Genomic DNA, 6,943 nt, shown 5'->3' on the forward strand with positions numbered 1-6,943 from the left:
AAATACATACATAAATCTACGCATACATACAATCATTCATTTTAAGAGCAATCTGATACATTTTCTTAACTTACCTTCCTCCTTTGGCCATGTCAACTGTACAGGGTTTTACCAATTTCTATCTTCTCTCCCCCCCCCCCCTCTCTTCAATGGCCCCAAATCACCACTGACCCCATTACCGCAGAAAACTAAATCAAATATTTGCTAAATTTTTCTCTCGAAATGTCTTCAATTTTCAAATAATTAGCTAAAAATAACTTCCATGACTTTCAGTTCACTTTACAATGTAAAAATTGGGGTCTCTATAGGGAAAAGACCACTAATTATTTTCCCATAGACCTCCATACAAACCTTTGGCCCTCTCAGTACTTTACTATGACTATTTCAGAAAAATCCTTAGCATCATTTCAAACTTCGTTCTAAGCCTTAACAAAAAATACTGAAAAAAATATATGGTCCCATGGCGTTTATAGGTCAAAATTGCAGTTGTTTTCAACTTATAGAGATCCGCAGTAAATAACACGCTACATAAAAAATCAACCCCCACTCCTAAAATCTTCCCTGGTAATTCTATAGTTTCTGTAATATTCCCTCATCCCATCATTTATTTCAAAGGTCATTACTTTTACTTTAAAATGAAAACAATTAAATACCTAATTTCAGCCAATGGCGTAACGCCTACCCATTCAGTATTCTGTTCAATGTTCCATCACAAACAAAGCCATGTGTTCATCCGGGGATTTGGTGCTCTCTTTCCTATACTTACATACTTACCTATCCCAGAATTAGTCGATTGTGGTAATTTCAAAGACTATACACCTACCTGTGTACATGTATGAAATTTGTGCCCTGTGACTTCAGTGTATTGGATACTGTGACCATCTCAATAAGTGACACCTCACTGCTTCCACCACAGTTCAACAGAGTGAATGACTTTCTGACCGGTGATGATATTTGGATATATTTGTGACTGTAATGAATAAAATATTTGTGCAATGAATTGTTTTGCTTTCTTAATGTTAATAAAGTGATATAAAGTCAAAATTGAGTCAATTTTTTCATAAGGGTGGATTCTACCCAGAACTTGGTAAAAAGCTCTAAAATTTAATAAATCATAGTTAATTAAGCTAAATTCAAAGGTTTTAAGAAGACTGATATAGAAATCTTTTATGCTTATGCAAAGTAAATTATTTAAGACTCTGATATACTAATTGATTCTTATCTAATCCCTTCTACTGCTTAAGTATGTACAAAAAAGTTCCCCCACCCCCTAGTGAAAAACCCTTAAAGAAATAGCAGGTGCCCCCTTTTATTTTCGTTTAAAATTAATTTAGACAAGAGTAAATATCAATCCTTTTGATAACAAATCAAAGTTCAGTATCTGTAGTCTTATACATTACAATCATAAGCTACATTTTTGAATTTCATGCTTAGAAAAGGAGAATTTAAATATTTTATTTAAAAAATTAAGAAAAGCAAAAACTTACTTCAAACCCCAAAATGTGCTACACAATAAGAGGCTGGAAATTTAATAAATGAAAAATATACCTGCAATGTACAGAAAACTGTCCGACAAAATACATCGGGTGGGTAGCGAGTCTCCATCTTCTTCTTATATAGAGAAAATGCCCCCGCTGATCAGAGACCATGCACTCCCTGGGCCAAGGAAGCTGAAATGTGAAAGTCCTCTACAGTGCTTAAATGAAAATTAATCAATAAAATTTGTCAAATTAAGCATAAATCATGAAAGAAACAACAATATTATTCAAGTTTTCTCAAAATTTCCTTAATTACATATCTTCTACATAGCAAAATGTACAAAAAATGGATCCGCCAAGGGTGCAATACATGTTTTTTTCAATATTACATAATATTACATGTTAATATAATAAAGGTCAAATGTGATACATGCAGTTCAAGGTCATTCCAATAATTAATGAAAAAAATCAGAAGCCAAAGGTCACAATAGTTAGATATCATCATCTTGAAATTCTACATGTCTGGTTAGCAGGTCTAAGGGAAGTAACTCTAAGTACAAAAACTAGAAACCATTAGAAAATGAGTTGCAGCGAGTCATTCTGATAAAACTACAGAGAGCGAGAAAAGGGATAACATAGACCTTTGTGTGGCTACAACATAGAGACAACAAAACTACAATTTGATCACCCTACAGCCAAGGAAAGGGGGGGGGGTATCCAGAGGAACACATATACTACCACACATGAGATGACAAGACATAAAATGTCCACCTTTCACTTGTCCGTCACAAAAATTCCTTTTAAATGCCACCTTAATTATTTGAAAAGATGCCAAAAGTGCAAAAGTCGAAGAAACTAAATAAAAATGAACACCAGGTCACTGTCCTACACTTCCATAATATACATAGATAGAGCAAAACATAATAAAAACACAGTTACATGTACACACAAAATACATACATAAATCTACGCATACATACAATCATTCATTTTAAGAGCAATCTGATACATTTTTAACTTACCTTCCTCCTTTGGCCATGTCAACTGTACAGGGTTTTACCAATTTCTATCTTCTCTCCCCCCCCCCCCCCCTCTCTTCAATGGCCCCAAATCACCACTGACCCCATTACCGCAGAAAACTAAATCAAATATTTGCTAAATTTTTCTCTCGAAATGTCTTCAATTTTCAAATAATTAGCTAAAAATAACTTCCATGACTTTCAGTTCACTTTACAATGTAAAAATTGGGGTCTCTATAGGGAAAAGACCACTAATTATTTTCCCATAGACCTCCATACAAACCTTTGGCCCTCTCAGTACTTTACTATGACTATTTCAGAAAAATCCTTAGCATCATTTCAAACTTCGTTCTAAGCCTTAACAAAAAATACTGAAAAAAATATATGGTCCCATGGCGTTTATAGGTCAAAATTGCAGTTGTTTTCAACTTATAGAGATCCGCAGTAAATAACACGCTACATAAAAAATCAACCCCCACTCCTAAAATCTTCCCTGGTAATTCTATAGTTTCTGTAATATTCCCTCATCCCATCATTTATTTCAAAGGTCATTACTTTTACTTTAAAATGAAAACAATTAAATACCTAATTTCAGCCAATGGCGTAACGCCTACCCATTCAGTATTCTGTTCAATGTTCCATCACAAACAAAGCCATGTGTTCATCCGGGGATTTGGTGCTCTCTTTCCTATACTTACATACTTACCTATCCCAGAATTAGTCGATTGTGGTAATTTCAAAGACTATACACCTACCTGTGTACATGTATGAAATTTGTGCCCTGTGACTTCAGTGTATTGGATACTGTGACCATCTCAATAAGTGACACCTCACTGCTTCCACCACAGTTCAACAGAGTGAATGACTTTCTGACCGGTGATGATATTTGGATATATTTGTGACTGTAATGAATAAAATATTTGTGCAATGAATTGTTTTGCTTTCTTAATGTTAATAAAGTGATATAAAGTCAAAATTGAGTCAATTTTTTCATAAGGGTGGATTCTACCCAGAACTTGGTAAAAAGCTCTAAAATTTAATAAATCATAGTTAATTAAGCTAAATTCAAAGGTTTTAAGAAGACTGATATAGAAATCTTTTATGCTTATGCAAAGTAAATTATTTAAGACTCTGATATACTAATTGATTCTTATCTAATCCCTTCTACTGCTTAAGTATGTACAAAAAAGTTCCCCCACCCCCTAGTGAAAAACCCTTAAAGAAATAGCAGGTGCCCCCTTTTATTTTCGTTTAAAATTAATTTAGACAAGAGTAAATATCAATCCTTTTGATAACAAATCAAAGTTCAGTATCTGTAGTCTTATACATTACAATCATAAGCTACATTTTTGAATTTCATGCTTAGAAAAGGAGAATTTAAATATTTTATTTAAAAAATTAAGAAAAGCAAAAACTTACTTCAAACCCCAAAATGTGCTACACAATAAGAGGCTGGAAATTTAATAAATGAAAAATATACCTGCAATGTACAGAAAACTGTCCGACAAAATACATCGGGTGGGTAGCGAGTCTCCATCTTCTTCTTATATAGAGAAAATGCCCCCGCTGATCAGAGACCATGCACTCCCTGGGCCAAGGAAGCTGAAATGTGAAAGTCCTCTACAGTGCTTAAATGAAAATTAATCAATAAAATTTGTCAAATTAAGCATAAATCATGAAAGAAACAACAATATTATTCAAGTTTTCTCAAAATTTCCTTAATTACATATCTTCTACATAGCAAAATGTACAAAAAATGGATCCGCCAAGGGTGCAATACATGTTTTTTTCAATATTACATAATATTACATGTTAATATAATAAAGGTCAAATGTGATACATGCAGTTCAAGGTCATTCCAATAATTAATGAAAAAAATCAGAAGCCAAAGGTCACAATAGTTAGATATCATCATCTTGAAATTCTACATGTCTGGTTAGCAGAGGGTCTAAGGGAAGTAACTCTAAGTACAAAAACTAGAAACCATTAGAAAATGAGTTGCAGCGAGTCATTCTGATAAAACTACAGAGAGCGAGAAAAGGGATAACATAGACCTTTGTGTGGCTACAACATAGAGACAACAAAACTACAATTTGATCACCCTACAGCCAAGGAAAGGGGGGGGGGGTATCCAGAGGAACACATATACTACCACACATGAGATGACAAGACATAAAATGTCCACCTTTCACTTGTCCGTCACAAAAATTCCTTTTAAATGCCACCTTAATTATTTGAAAAGATGCCAAAAGTGCAAAAGTCGAAGAAACTAAATAAAAATGAACACCAGGTCACTGTCCTACACTTCCATAATATACATAGATAGAGCAAAACATAATAAAAACACAGTTACATGTACACACAAAATACATACATAAATCTACGCATACATACAATCATTCATTTTAAGAGCAATCTGATACATTTTCTTAACTTACCTTCCTCCTTTGGCCATGTCAACTGTACAGGGTTTTACCAATTTCTATCTTCTCTCCCCCCCCCCCCCCCCCTCTCTTCAATGGCCCCAAATCACCACTGACCCCATTACCGCAGAAAACTAAATCAAATATTTGCTAAATTTTTCTCTCGAAATGTCTTCAATTTTCAAATAATTAGCTAAAAATAACTTCCATGACTTTCAGTTCACTTTACAATGTAAAAATTGGGGTCTCTATAGGGAAAAGACCACTAATTATTTTCCCATAGACCTCCATACAAACCTTTGGCCCTCTCAGTACTTTACTATGACTATTTCAGAAAAATCCTTAGCATCATTTCAAACTTCGTTCTAAGCCTTAACAAAAAATACTGAAAAAAATATATGGTCCCATGGCGTTTATAGGTCAAAATTGCAGTTGTTTTCAACTTATAGAGATCCGCAGTAAATAACACGCTACATAAAAAATCAACCCCCACTCCTAAAATCTTCCCTGGTAATTCTATAGTTTCTGTAATATTCCCTCATCCCATCATTTATTTCAAAGGTCATTACTTTTACTTTAAAATGAAAACAATTAAATACCTAATTTCAGCCAATGGCGTAACGCCTACCCATTCAGTATTCTGTTCAATGTTCCATCACAAACAAAGCCATGTGTTCATCCGGGGATTTGGTGCTCTCTTTCCTATACTTACATACTTACCTATCCCAGAATTAGTCGATTGTGGTAATTTCAAAGACTATACACCTACCTGTGTACATGTATGAAATTTGTGCCCTGTGACTTCAGTGTATTGGATACTGTGACCATCTCAATAAGTGACACCTCACTGCTTCCACCACAGTTCAACAGAGTGAATGACTTTCTGACCGGTGATGATATTTGGATATATTTGTGACTGTAATGAATAAAATATTTGTGCAATGAATTGTTTTGCTTTCTTAATGTTAATAAAGTGATATAAAGTCAAAATTGAGTCAATTTTTTCATAAGGGTGGATTCTACCCAGAACTTGGTAAAAAGCTCTAAAATTTAATAAATCATAGTTAATTAAGCTAAATTCAAAGGTTTTAAGAAGACTGATATAGAAATCTTTTATGCTTATGCAAAGTAAATTATTTAAGACTCTGATATACTAATTGATTCTTATCTAATCCCTTCTACTGCTTAAGTATGTACAAAAAAGTTCCCCCACCCCCTAGTGAAAAACCCTTAAAGAAATAGCAGGTGCCCCCTTTTATTTTCGTTTAAAATTAATTTAGACAAGAGTAAATATCAATCCTTTTGATAACAAATCAAAGTTCAGTATCTGTAGTCTTATACATTACAATCATAAGCTACATTTTTGAATTTCATGCTTAGAAAAGGAGAATTTAAATATTTTATTTAAAAAATTAAGAAAAGCAAAAACTTACTTCAAACCCCAAAATGTGCTACACAATAAGAGGCTGGAAATTTAATAAATGAAAAATATACCTGCAATGTACAGAAAACTGTCCGACAAAATACATCGGGTGGGTAGCGAGTCTCCATCTTCTTCTTATATAGAGAAAATGCCCCCGCTGATCAGAGACCATGCACTCCCTGGGCCAAGGAAGCTGAAATGTGAAAGTCCTCTACAGTGCTTAAATGAAAATTAATCAATAAAATTTGTCAAATTAAGCATAAATCATGAAAGAAACAACAATATTATTCAAGTTTTCTCAAAATTTCCTTAATTACATATCTTCTACATAGCAAAATGTACAAAAAATGGATCCGCCAAGGGTGCAATACATGTTTTTTTCAATATTACATAATATTACATGTTAATATAATAAAGGTCAAATGTGATACATGCAGTTCAAGGTCATTCCAATAATTAATGAAAAAAATCAGAAGCCAAAGGTCACAATAGTTAGATATCATCATCTTGAAATTCTACATGTCTGGTTAGCAGGTCTAAGGGAAGTAACTCTAAGTACAAAAACTAGAAACCATTAGAAAATGAGTTGCAGCGAGTCAT

General features: G+C 33.5%; 1 long non-coding RNA gene across 1 annotated transcript; it reads right to left on the reverse strand.

The window, feature by feature from the left end:
- Nucleotides 1-324: 324 nt before the first annotated feature.
- Nucleotides 325-6,531, reverse strand: LOC134240065 (uncharacterized). The gene is made up of 6 exons (XR_009986350.1): nt 6,415-6,531; nt 5,690-5,836; nt 3,978-4,099; nt 3,253-3,399; nt 1,549-1,670; nt 325-970 (listed from the first exon to the last, which is right to left on the reverse strand). It is a non-coding gene; the product is annotated as an uncharacterized LOC134240065 (long non-coding RNA).
- Between the last annotated feature and the right edge of the window lie 412 nt (nt 6,532-6,943).

Source organism: Saccostrea cucullata, unplaced genomic scaffold (assembly GCF_032062105.1).
Source record: "Saccostrea cucullata isolate Sc308-1 unplaced genomic scaffold, CSIRO_AGI_Scuc_v1 ctg15614, whole genome shotgun sequence".
In the NCBI taxonomy this organism is placed as follows: Eukaryota; Metazoa; Mollusca; class Bivalvia; order Ostreida; family Ostreidae; genus Saccostrea; species Saccostrea cuccullata.